Genomic DNA, 14,365 nt, shown 5'->3' on the forward strand with positions numbered 1-14,365 from the left:
AACTGCGAATGACAGAAAAGTTGATGAATCATGCCAGTTATAGAAGATTGCTAATTTAATAAGCAACTCATTAGAATTTACTATGGTGTCTCTGAAGTTTAATGAGCAGAAATTTTCCCTCTAATTTTTCTGAAGCAGTAAGATGTCAGTGAACTGAATTGATGCTTTAATAATAGTGATTTCTTCTCTAATTTCTTCTTCATGAGAAATTAGCCCACGTAACCCTCTAAATCGTATTCACGTACATGAGTTGTATCAGTGTTAAAAATCAGAAGTCATATAATTTATACTGTTAAAGTATATTACACACTACATACTGTAATACCTGGATTTAGCCCTGTGGCAACTAATTCGTGGTTATACAGTAATGTATATTCACATATTTATCTAATCTGTTTGTGTAAGACAATAAGCTCTAACAACAGCAGTAAGCACTGCCAAGACCTTTAATGGACACTCTAAATACATCAATTAACTGACTTCCTTTAACACAGCTCCTTTTATTATCATCTCAAGGAAAAGACCAAATTTAACCATTTAAAAATTATAACATGAACTTTCACAGGTTAGTTAATAGTGCTCTTTAAAATCATGCTGCTTTTACGCCCAAAATTAAATCTTTATAGGCTTCTCTAAGTGTTAAAACTCGTCTTTCTTCCATGTGCAGTCAGATTTCCTAGATACTTCAGGAAGTCAATTTTATGATGATATGGCAGAAAAAAGTGTGCTTCTCAAAATGATGTCCTTTGAAATCGGACAGAACTGAATTTAATACCAGAGCAGTCACCTAGTAACTGTGACCTTGGGCAGTTAGCTTAATCTCTCAAAGGCTCCATTTCTCCATCTTTAAAATAAGGGTGAATCTGTTAGAGAGAATTGCTGTGTGGCTCAGCCACAATACACACACTTGCGTAAAATACTGACTTACAGTAGACATTTCATACATGTTGTTTTCTACTCCACTACCCCTCTTAAAATACTGACATATTTGACACATTCACCCTGCCATTCTTTAAAAAAGTAGTTCTTAGGCATAAACCAAATGCTAGCCACACAAATATATTAATGAGCAAGCCAAGTTTCTTTAATTCAAAGGTGTTGTAAGAACTGAGACAACTGTTAATCAATTTTTGTTCATTTTACCAACACGTACACAAAGAAAAGTCTCCAAAAACCCTATTATTTGAATAGATCTGAAATTCACATTTAGTAGAAAATGTTGAAATGGATTAACGACTACCAACCCAATGACTTTTATGGTGATATTTAATTTCAAAGGCTGATCTTTCTTCCAGTCCTAAGGTTTAAAATGATGAAAATGGAGACCAACAGCACCTAAATAAGCATTTGAAAGATTACGTCTATGTTCACTCATTCACAAGCTTTTTAAAGAACTTATGGTCCTCATGATAAGTGCACAGCCCAATTTTAATGGTTAGGTTGAATAATGTTGAATTTTGTGAGGTGTCTTTTAGATAACTATGAAAATAATCCTGACTTTTCCTCTAATAAATTAATATGCTGGGTGGTTTAAATTTTTTACATTCTTTTCCTATACTATTTATAGATTCTCTAATATTTAAATAAACCCCACTTTGTAATGACAAAAACGTCTCTTGATTGGACAGAAATATTAGAAAAATGTGCTCCTTCTTGTGGAAGCCAACGGCACCGCTGAAACAGGAGCCAGCCCACAATTTTTCAAAGGAAGCGTCCCCTGGATTCCATACCACACTCCTCCCCACAGCAGGCTTCCGTTGGGCAGTGCACATGCTGCACACCTGTATGTGGGAATCCTGAAACAATTCCATGCATCTAGCTATTTATTTCATTAGCTGGCACACACATATTTGCTTTTACATTGTAGAAATAGTCTAAGCTCAGGTTCAGCGTTGCTTCCCACAAACTCTGAAAACCATATTTAAACATGACCTTAGTTGTACTTTTGCAAAGGGAATGAGTCATTTGGTTCTCTTTTGTGCTGCCAATAAAGCACATGCAAAAAGGCAGCTCCAAATCATGGCCTGGTTCTTTAAAAATAGCTCAGTGAGGAGACTGACCAGCATGGCTGACACATAAGACACTTCCTCCTCAAGACCAGGACATCTGGGTGAGAAATGCATTCATTTGCTAAACTACTGTGTAGGAGCCCCTAGTTGATCATTTTTACTAAAAAGTAATTAACTAAGCACAATATAATAGTTGACAAGAATATTAGGAAGGTTTCTTAAAAATTTAGATAAATTAGCTGTGATTAGAACTAATGAAGTCTCTAAGAGTACCAGACTTAATTGCAAACATTGTTCACATGGTATGCCTAATAATTTGTATAAGAAATCTAAATGAAATTAAATAAATGCCCAAGTGTATCAAGGTCAGGCTTAAATTAAAATTCCAAAAACATGAACATTACGAACTGACTTACATTTTGAACTATTTTGATTCATTGTTTAAACCCAAATGTTACAGTGTTAGGTGATATCACTATTGCTATAATTGGCGAAGTAGTCACGAGAGAAGGAAAGTAAGTGTGAAGCCAGAAGGAGAGAACAATGGAAAAGGCAAAGACACAGGATAAAGCTGACGGGCAGGCGCCCTTCAAGGTACACGTGGTGTCTAAAGGTGAGTCAGACTAACCTGCTACCATAGACCGTTTTTCATCATTGTGGTCACAAAGAATTGTAGCCACTTGGATCGACAGCATACATTGGATAAGGGAATCGACCAAGACAAAAAAAAAATAGAAGAAAAATCTAACCATTAAAATCAATTAGAGAAAAAACATTCTAAATTAAATTATATTCAGAAATATTCATCCCACTCATTCAATACAGTAATGTAATTTGTGCTAAGTGTTATAGTCACTAACACTTTATGTGTAATTTTTGGGGTCCTTTGGGGGAAAATACTCTTTTAATCAGTGCATATACTTTATTTTGACTGCATATTTCTACGACATAAGTAAAATAATTGAAAATTTCCTTGCCATTTCCTGATGTTAAATGAAAAACCCTTAAATTGATGAAAAATAAAAAAGAAGACAGTGCGATAGTGCAGCTAAAGCACAATAATAATTTCCAAGTCATAATTATTTTAAGTCAAAGATTTAATAACATTATTCTCATACAACATAAACTGATACTTAAAAATGTATATCTCTACAAAAGCTGTAGAGTTTATAGTTTTAGTAATGAATAAAATGTCTTGTATCCAGAACGATTTTCTAAAGCATTTTCCCATTAAAACTCTTTATTTATCTTGTCCAATAATAACTTCAATATTTTAGGAATAAATTTTTTTTCATTTTATCATGTGCTTCAACATGCATATGATTGGAAAAGATTTAAAACAAAATATCTAAAGTAAAATGGTGATAAAAAATAAAGCTTTAATACCAAAAAAGTGAATTGAGAAATAAAAATGAAACACTAAGAAAAGGGTAAAAAGAAATAAGCATGTTATAAGACCCATATATTTAAGAACAGTTGAATTTCAAATTAAATTGAGCTTCCTAACAGGCGAAATAGTCAGTTTCACAGTCCTCACTGTCAGAAACTGGAGAACCTGCCAGGAAGTGCAGACGATTTTCTTAGTGTTAAATTTAAAAATTGAACACTGTGAGGTGTTATATTAGAGAAGTTTATTGACACATATGAGACAAACACAAGTGGCAGATGCCCTTAGTGATATCACTGCATCAAATGAACTGGGTTGATGAGGCTGAATACTGTGGCATCCCTCTCTAGAGCCAAGGGTATCAGTAAGGCTGTGTGTTTTCAAGGAGCTATAGTACCATTCTCCTATTTCATAGCCTTCCACTAGTGTGGTGTGGCCTCAGGATAATCTTCGACAACGTGAATGCAGTTTTTAAAATGCATACGCTTCAGGCAGTTTCTTTAAAAATAAGAAAAGAATATTTCTCTGTGTTACATATTCAAGAAATATGAAAAGTAAATAGTTTGAGAGACTAAAAGTGATAAAATATTTTGAGCTATTGGTTGAGATTAAATACTTAAGAATAGAAATCAAGTCAACAGAAATGGTTTGCTCCTTCTCACAATGCTCAGAGAGACTCCCTCTCAGTAGTACATGCTGAAAACTGTTGGAAAACACGCACAAAACACACACACACATTTATCTTTTAATGCATGGATCAACTGAGGACAGAATAAAATAACTCCCGAGAGACCAGAAAAAGAAAGAACTTTCCTAAGCATATGTCATTTAAATATGTCAAATACTTTAGAACAGGAAATGTGTTTAGAACATAAAAAATTTATCTATATTTTTATAAATTTGTGTATATATAAACAGTGTATCTCAGTATGTATTGCATACACACATTCAATATATATATGCATGCATGTATGACATACATACATGTGTACACATGTAATATTATCTTTTCTAAATACCACAAAAATCATTCAATAAAAAGTCTCTCCAAAATATTACATTAATAAAATTTTAGTGGCTCTTTTCTCTCTCATTTTAAAACAGGTTTTCATTGCCTTTATAGCAACACACAGGTTATTGACTATATTAACGAACTAATCTTTAAGAAAAATAAATAGCTAAGTGCAATGAATTTCTTATTCATACTCTTGGTGTTAATGAACAATTGTGTACAGTCTGTGAAATCTCAAAATTACTATATATCACTAAATTATATAAAATGAGATATTGGAGAAATTTAGCCTATCTTAAGTAGTAATTCTAAGGTTAAAAGCGTAGATGACAGAGGCTGTACCTTGGTATATCAGGACGACACTCTAACCAACTAAGTTATCTGGCCAGGACTGCTCTACACCGCTTAGATAAAACAATTGAAAGAGTACTAAAGAGAAGGTAGGGTGAAAATATATATACTTGCTTCACTTTCTTTTTCTACATTACAACATTTGCTCCCTATCTGCAGGAAAAAGTTCCAAGACACCCACCGGACACCTTAACGTCAGAGAGTATTCAACATTGTGTACACTAAATTTTCTTTTATACACACACACCTACAGCACAGTTTAGTTTATAAATGAAGCACGAGAAGAGACTAACAGCAACAATAATAAAATAGATTGATAAAATGATGCACTGTGATAAAAGGTGTGTGAGTGTCGTCTCTCTCAGGTTATCTTATTGTGCTGCACTGGCCTGTCCTCTCCTTGTGATGCGCTGGTGAAACCATGCCACAAACAAGATGGCAGCCACGCTTTCTGATCATGCTGCCGGAACCCAGGCAGATCATTTTTGTTTCAGTTTTTGAGAGCACTTAGGTTCTTTGTTCGGTGTACTATGTTTGGCTTTATCATGTACCCTGCAGAGTTAATCTGTCTTTCTGCTTGCCAGTCAAATAAAAGTACAGCACACACAATTATCTACAGTACAGAGCACTCGATAACGATAAGAAACAGCCCTGTTACTGATATAGCATTTACTATCCTGTACTGCTCATTGTTATTTTGAAGTGTACTCTTTCTACTGATAAACCAAGTTTGCTGTAAAACAGTAAGCTGTGTCACATTGGCAGCAGCCTCACACATCTTGTAGTTATGACGTCTCTGAACTGCACTATTTTCTCTTGTATACGACTTACTCTCATGTTGTTTTATACGGCAGCATGCTGTGCAGGCTTGCAGCCTAAGAGCTATAGGCGGCACCACATGGCTTAGCTGTGTAGAAAGCTATATACCATCTAGGTCTGTGCAAAGTGTACTCCATGATGTTCACAAAATGACAAAATCACTTCCCAATGCATTTCTCAGAACATATTCCCCTAACTAAGTGCTGCATGACTGTAGTTACTTCATTCTTCAAATTCTACCATAGTGCTATAGACAGAATTGTGTATCCTCAAAATTCATATGTTGAAGCACTGACCCTTATATGACTATAATAGAAAATAAGGCCTTTATGATCTCACCTATAAATGGAACCTAATCAACAAAACAAACAAACGAGCAATATCACCAGAAACATTGAATTTAAGAACAAACTGACAGTAACCAGAGGGGAGGTGGGGGGTGGTTAGTGGGGTGGGGGGGAAATGGAGAAGAGTTTTCAGGAGCATGTGTGAAGGACACATGGACAAAACCAAAAGGGGGGTGGGATCAAGGGTGACAAGTGGGGATGGCTGAAGTGGGGGCAGTAATGGGGGAAATGGAGACAATTGTACTAAAAAAACAATAAAAAAAAGTTAAAAAGAAAAGACCTGTGTCCTAAAAGGACGAGACACTTAGGATGAGCACAGAGAAAGGCCATGCGAGGACAAAGCAAGAAGGCAGCCATCCTCAGGCCAATAAGGAAGACCTCCAGAGAAATCAAGCCCGTGGGCACCTTGATCTTGGACTTCCAGCCTCCAGAACACTGAGAAAACAAATTTCTGTTGTTAAACCATATCGTCTGTGGCACTTTGTTATGGCAGCCCTAGCAAACAAAGCATGGCTATAAAATCTTCCACTGTGATTGAAATAAAGGATGCTTCTTTAGTCTTTCAGACACGTGTGGGTCCTTGACCAGTACCCATAAAGAAAGCCTTATTTGGGGACAAAGCCTCAATTTAAATTAAGAAAAGAAGCAATACTGCTTCTGATCTTGGCTTTAATGCTGGCACAACCAGAGTATATTCTGATTAGTTAAGCAGTAACAGAATCTAGGTCCTTTCTTCCCTCTTTTCTCAATCTCTGTAACTCCCTACTCACAGCCTTAAACCCGCACTTGCCCAAAGCCCTCGCCCTAATTAAGGAAAGACTGGATGCTACAGCCCTACTGAGGAACACTAGTATCTGAGTATGGACCCCCATCTCTGTACCCCAGACCCCTCCTCAGTATCAATTTCATTCTCCTCCTTCATTTTTATCTCAGTAGAGCAGCTAATTAAAGTGAATGATGAATGCTATATGGAAGAGATAAAAGAATGGTGGGGAAACATGTTCAAAGTGGTCTCAACTTCTCTAAGCCCTGTGTGTGATCAGGCAGCTGGTAAAGCTCAGCCGTATCTGTAGCTGTCAAACCTGTGTGTTGAGACCCTTGCATTCCCCCAGAGGAGCAGTCAGCAGAGCACAAGGAAGACAGTGAGACTTAGAAGCAGACAGTTGGTGTTCTATAACTATGTACCGATAGAGTGATTCTGGCAAGTTACTTAGCCTCTTTTGACATGAGTCTCTCTATAATGGGGAAAACACACATGTGCAAGATTGTGGGAAGGACTAACAAAACATTAGTGTAAAGATTTTATAAACTATACTCACTCTAAAACCGTGGTTGTCTATTTTATAGTTTAGGCACAAGCAATAATGCTCCACATTGACTGCTACACTAGGAGTATAATTGATGGTCAAACAAGGTTGCCTTGGTTATCATGCTCTACAACAAACACACTTTAAATCTTATCTGTAGATTTAATTGGTTATATATGGGTTTGCAATATAAGAAATGTATTAACCATGGGTTTCTGATGCCTTGACATCTGAGTCCTTCCTGGCCCGAGAGAGACTGTCCCTCCCAAGGGCAGCCAATTCCCAGACACAGTGAGCAACTCACCTGCAAGGATGCATTTGACATGCAAACCAGTCAAGGCAGAGCCCTCACCCCCACCTTCTTTGTCTAGCTCTTACAGGTCTTACTCTGGGCCACTGTCCTCTGTAACCCAGAGTCTCCTGCAGTCATTCAGACTATCCAGTACTAAACCCACTAAGCCTACTTAGTTTAGCCAATGAGTTTTCCCCATGGTAACCATAATAAAGGCTCTTGCCCAAGTTTTCCCTCTTTCCTGCCTCCTGACCAACTGGGGTGCCTTGACTTCTGTGGAATGTCCTGCAGGAGCTCCCGTTCCTAGGGGTCTGGGACTGTAAGAACTTCTTTCATGACAGTAATTCCCGTGTGTGCATGCTTTCCCCTATCTACTTTCAAACACATCCTGGGTACCCTTAAAATAAAAAATAATATGCTAATATTAATTTTAAATAAATAATTATCCTCTTTGAGCACTTTGTCAATATTTTTATAAAATACTAATTTTTAAAGCAGGACATAGTGATCACTCCTTTTGTATTTACAACTTGTTTACAAAAGCATTTTAAAAGCATTTATATAAATGCAGACATGATAACATGAGGCAAAGATAAAGAATTCAAATAGTAGTCATACCTTAAAAATATTTCTGTAAGAAGCCAAACCTCAGGGTAATTTTAGCTCAGTTATAAGTCCTACTATAAAACAGAATAAATTCAAAGCTTTAGAATATATTTTGTTAATCATATACCCATGCAGTTCTCACTCGTCTCTTCCTTTGACTAGACACTTGCCTAGAGAGTGAATCGAAACAGAGAATAAACCCCCATTGAAAAGACGTTTTATCCTCTCTTATCTTCAGTTCATAAATCAGTTAATGGAGAAGCTGAACTAGGTTTCTAAACCATTGTGTTTAGCATTTATGTACCTTGAAAGGGCTTGACATAAAAACAGAAGCAGCCATCATGGAAGCTGTTACAAATCAAAAAGTCAGAGGAGAGTATTGCAGGGCCCTGATGCACAGTCGTGGAATAAAACAGCAAATGTTGGAGTGCATTGTGATGGTGGTAGCTAGCTTTTAAGAAGGGGGGAGGGTACAACAAGGTTATGTTGTTCTATCAACACTGAATTCCTAAGGATGTGAATTGAGGCAGAATAATAAAAACAGAAGATAAGTTATCCATAAAATATAATAAAATTGTAGGAATCAACCTCTGAATAATAAATGGTAAGAAAACTGCAACAAGAAGTCAGACTATTTGAAGTTCTAAATCTAAACAGAGCACAGAAGAGAATATATATGCATTTGTCCTGAACCTTTTACATCAAACTGTAACTTTCATGTCTTCTAAGATGCATATTAAGGAATTGACAGCTCAGAGAATCTAATATCAGTGCCATATTCCATAAGTATTTAACTAATATTTTTTTCTAAATGCCTCATGTACAAATGGAATATTAAAGGAATACTGAAGGAACTCTAATCTCATCCACGTAAACCCATATGGAAAAGGGGCAATTCAAATGTGCTGTATCTGCATCGCCACCTTCTTCAAACACCCTTCTCCACAACATAAACTGTTTGGAAAATGCAATGTTTAATGAAAAACCCGTCCATTACTCTACCTGATGGCAATACATTGTTCTACTAAAAGATTTTCTCACCACTCACTTTTATATCAAAGATGCATGTGCATTTTATCATGATTAAAAAATTTAAAGACACTAAATAATTGCATCAAATGTTGATAGTTACTTTTCTCTTGTTTAGGTTGCAATGGGAACGGGAATTTGGGTGTTTCAAATACTTAATAGTACCTTGCTATGTATACAGTAAACAGAATATCAACTTTGGAGGAGTAAAACTGTAATAAACAAACTTAGTTTACCCAAGTAAGCATCAGGCACCAGTGATATGATGACTGAGGCAGGGACACAAAATCCCAGGGACACAAATTTCCGGGATGAAGAATCCCGAAGTGAGTTGAGCAACGTTGATTTTAACACTTTCCCAGGTATATAACCGGTGCCTAGCACAGTGCTTGACCCAAAGTAAGTGATGCAAATCTTTTTCTGTATTACATCAATATAAATATATCAGTATGACATGTCATGGAAACACACATAATGGGAAATTTCACTGTGTTCTCTGAAAGCAGCCTGATGAGTTGACGGCAGTCAGCCTGGGTAGGAGTTTATCGGGGCAGAGGCAGCAAGAATGAGTAAAGCCATTCCGGTCTGACTGAATATCATAAGCAAAGGCACAAAGGCATGTATGCAAGTCCATTAAATATTTTGGAACTTCTGGTAAATGAAGACGAATATAAAGACTGTAAACATACTGAGTGTTAACAACCCATCTCAGTGTGCAATTTATCTCTGCATTTAAGCCTTCATCTAGCTATCTCCAGATCATAGACTATAATTAAGCGCCTTCTGCTGATACGTTTTTAATCCATGCACCCTCACTTCAACTCACCTCCTGGCAGGAATGTGAAAAGGTTGGCCATATTTTATGGAAGTTCAAGTAAACCATTGCTTATTCTTGTAGCTTCAATATCTCATAAATCTCACAACAAATATACAGTGCAAATGTGTTCATTTGGATCAGCATTATAACTAAGAGATATAAACTCCCCTAAGTTTTTGCTACTTTTTTAGAACTTTCATGTTTTCTTTTTTTTATCACTTTAAATTTTTTTTTCAATTATGGTCATCCTGGATTTCAGCTAACACTACAGATCTCATGTTAACTTTATGACCTTTTTAAAGGCCCTATCTTCAAACACAGTCACATTCTCACATACCACAGGTTCAGACTCTAACACGGCACAATTGAGGCCATTAATGGAACGGGAAAGAGAATCTTTCAGAGTTGTGGTGCTAAAAAGGCAGGCCTGTACACTTTTGGGTGGAAAGTAAATTAATCCAACCACTACTGAAAATAATATGAAGGTTCCTCAAAAAATTAAAAAATAGATCTGCCATACAATCCACAATTCTACTTCTGGGTGTATACTCAAAAAAATGAAAACAGGGTTTTGATGAGATATATGCACACCCATGTTTACTGCAGCATTACGTCCAGCAGCCAATATATAGAAACAACCCAAATGCCCATCGATGGATGAAAGGACAAAAAAAAAAAGACGGGGCATGATGCACAGTGGAATATTACTCAGACAGGGGGAGAGATATCCTGTCACTTGTAACGGCGTGAACAGACTGTGAGCACACTATGCTCAGTGAGTTATGTCTGACAGGGAAGATAAGCCCTGTATGATGCCTCTTACATGTGCAATCTAAAAAAGTCATACCTATAAAAAATACCGAGTAAGATAGCAAATTAACAGGGGATAAAGAGTAGAGAAATAAGATGGATGGGTACAAACTTATAGTGAGTAATAAATAAGTCACAGAGATCTAAAGAATAATATAATGAATATAGTCAATAATACACTATAATGATATAAAGTGATCCATGTTGACTCAATGGCAATCATATTGCAACATATAAGTGTATCAAAGTAGCATGCTCTATACCTTAAAATTACAAATTTTAACATGTTACATTTATCAAATAAAAATAAATAAATGAATCAAGTGGTGTCAGCTACCTAGGTACACTCACCCAACAGCAATAATGTTTTTTCTTCCTTGTGAAACTCCGATCATTTAACAATAGTCCTTTTGCGCTCAGTCCTCATTAGGAGCAGTGCTCTTAATTCATACCATTTTCTCCACATTTGCTGCTCTCATATACAACTCTCCATTTCCCCTGATGCATCTGATGCTTTGCAGGGGGTTTACACCACTTTCTAAAGACCACTTGGGCTTAGCAGACTGATAATATTTCATTCATTAATACCCCTTCCTTCAGTGGAAAGTCAAAACAGAGAGGAATGAAGGTATCCCAGGGACATTCAATAACAACAGTTGGCTGTTAAACTGCTTTCTAAAGAAGCTGACCCTATTAAACTAAACACAAACAAAAATGCAGTTTGCTTGTTTGTTTGTTTGTTTGTTTGTTTTCCGAAGTGAATCTTAAAATGAAAGTAGGGGCAGGGGCAGGTAAACTTAGGCTGGGCTGAACTGTTTTGTCGATACACAGGACACTCCAGCAGGTAGAATCTTTCTGGAAGATCCTAGAGATGTGAATACCAGCAACTACTGCAGCCACAGACAGCGGCGGCTAAGGGGCTAACAAGAGACCTTGGAGAATATACATGTATTGTGAGGTCATTAAATCTATTAGCTGTGGATTGTAGAGTATATCCCATTTTTATCTCTTTCTCTGAAAAATATTTAATGGCTACATATTGTTCACTAGTTTTTGTGTATGTGCAAGCAGAGTCTTCAAGGAAATTCAGAGACTGTAGTTTCTAGGGTGAGAAATACGATTTAAGAGCCATGATGTTCCTCCTAAGGGGTAAGCTAATACCTACATGCTACACAGCATCTTCCAAGAAAGTTGCAGCATGAAAAGAAAAATCAGTACGTAAAAACAAATTATTTCTAGAATATGATCCAATGATGAGTAAGTTATTAATTGTACTTATTTACATTCAGTTTGTCTGCACAGGAAAATAAAAATCAAAGTCAATTAATTCTCCAGAGACTTGATATGACTTACCATCATCTTTAGATCACACACACACACAATACACACAAACACTAACAAAATGAAACACTAATTATCCAGATAATCATTTAGGAAAATAGAGATTACGTGCTTCTATTTGCCTTTGCTAGTGAACTAAAAAAAAATTATCCAACAGCTAGATAATATACACCATAAAAATCTAATAGTAAAGAATCTAAAACTATCCAGTCACATGCATTTTTAATATAATGCTCCTTTTTCTTATATTAGTGTTCATTTTAGAAAAAAGTTCCATTTCTGTACAGCCATGCATATAATGAGTAACAAAATCCCCAAGATGATAGCGATGATACTACTTGTAATTAATCTCCTTACTAGAAAAGATCTCAACATAAAAAGGGACAAGAAAAGGACACTTCAATGTGATCTACAATCATATTCCAGAGGGAATGCTTACCACACTAGGCCATTGAAAGCTTCCATTTTTATCCAGTAAAGTGCTATCACAATTTCACATGTAGTTTTGCTACAACATAACATTTCTGTACCACAGAGGAGAGGAGGCAGACCTAAGTTCACGCATAATAAGCAGCATCTGCATAGGGAAGGGGTCTCCCTGGCTTATTTCACAAGCACATCCTTAGGCCATGTTGCAGGTACACTACGTCCGCTCTCTATCCTTTGGTGGTGGGTTAAAACTGGCGGTCAAAAGCCAGTGAGAAAGGTAAGTGATTAAAGCCATCAGGCTGATGCGAATTCTAGAGGTCACTTCCAGCCTCCTCAGCTCTGATTCTAGATTCAGTGACTTAAAAGTATCTCCTGGGAGACACCATAAATTACTCCAAATCAAAGATCTGGATATATGGAAATGCTTACCTTTTACTCAAGAGAGTTGGATTTCTTCAAGTTGTTACTTCCAGAGGAGGATCCTTAAGCCACTTAACTGCCTGCACTGCCCCTGTCAGGTTTGTTGAGGTACACGGACCCATCAGTGGGTAAGTATACGTGGTTTTTTCCTCCCTTTTGCTTTATAATTTCGTCCTTGTGCTCCCAGTTTCTAAGCCTACCAAAAGGGCTAAGAAATTGCTTTCCTTTTTAGTGGGACCCTGTGGATGGCTCATAAGCAGACATTTGGTAGGTTGGCAAAATATTGTACTATGAATGTCCACTAATGATGCCCCATTGTTTTTAAATCTCCTTCCCAGTGTGGAGCTGCAGTAATTGAGAGCTGACATAGGCAAACTCGGGTTCCTGGGGTGCTGCACGGTTAAGATTAGTCAGCCCTGTGCTTTCTCAGGCGTTCTGGGGTTACTAGAGTGCTTACACCGGACTTTGGATCACATTGGGGAATACAATTATATATTTCATTTGAGCATTATTATCTCCCCCTTTGCCCTGAGTTGATCTGAGGTCTTTCTCAATAGAAAATGTTTTTTTAATCATCTTTGAAAAAGTAGTGGGTAGATATAAGTCTGGGATCCATATATATATATATATATATATATATACACTAATATATATATATAATATATATAGTAATCTTTAGGATGGCATGGATAATTCAGGATAAAACATGAAAACTACTAATACTGCAACACACCGCATCCATCAGTAAAATCTATCATAAAAATAATTGGCACCTTTAATTATATACTTATTATATTGCCTTACAATATTTGACTTCAAAAGCAGATGAGGGAACTAAAGTTTTCTTGGTCATTTATAGTAAGAGGCAAAATGGAAATCAAACCCAGCTTAGCTTAAATCTAAAGCTTGTGCATATAATGTTAAATGACACTGGCTCATTCATCACCGTTTCCCTCCATCCTGGGGACAAGGGAGGATGTACTTGCTCTGTGTTGTACTCTTCTGTTGACTTGCGCTGCATTTTCAGAAACAACTAGTGCTCCATAACTGACATCTATTAAATGAAGTCCATCCTTTAAACCACATTAACCTAGAAATAAGCAACCCACTTAATGGTAAGATTAGCATTTATAGTAGGTCCTTAAGGGGAAGCCTTTAAGGCCCCTTGTATATATTGTTCCCTTCCGTTCTCTCTTCTAAATTTATAATACTACAATCACTTCATATTTTGTAATGGCTAAGCATTAAATTAAAAAAGTGTTTTAAGCATTTAGCTTCTCCATAAAATAACATTTTATGGGTCATAACAATAAACATTTACATTCAAACATTAGCATGCTAATATTTCACAGAACTGCTAAATGTATCATCTAAACAATTAACTTAAAT

At 36.5% G+C, this 14,365-nt stretch overlaps 1 protein-coding gene across 1 annotated transcript in view; it reads right to left on the minus strand.

The window, feature by feature from the left end:
* The window catches only part of SGCZ (sarcoglycan zeta), a 664,156-nt gene that overhangs the window by 302,202 nt on the left and 347,589 nt on the right, over positions 1-14,365 (minus strand). The window lies entirely within an intron of this gene.

This window comes from Phyllostomus hastatus, unplaced genomic scaffold, assembly GCF_019186645.2.
Source record: "Phyllostomus hastatus isolate PE091 unplaced genomic scaffold, TTU_PhHast_1.1 phas_scaffold_46, whole genome shotgun sequence".
In the NCBI taxonomy this organism is placed as follows: Eukaryota; Metazoa; Chordata; class Mammalia; order Chiroptera; family Phyllostomidae; genus Phyllostomus; species Phyllostomus hastatus.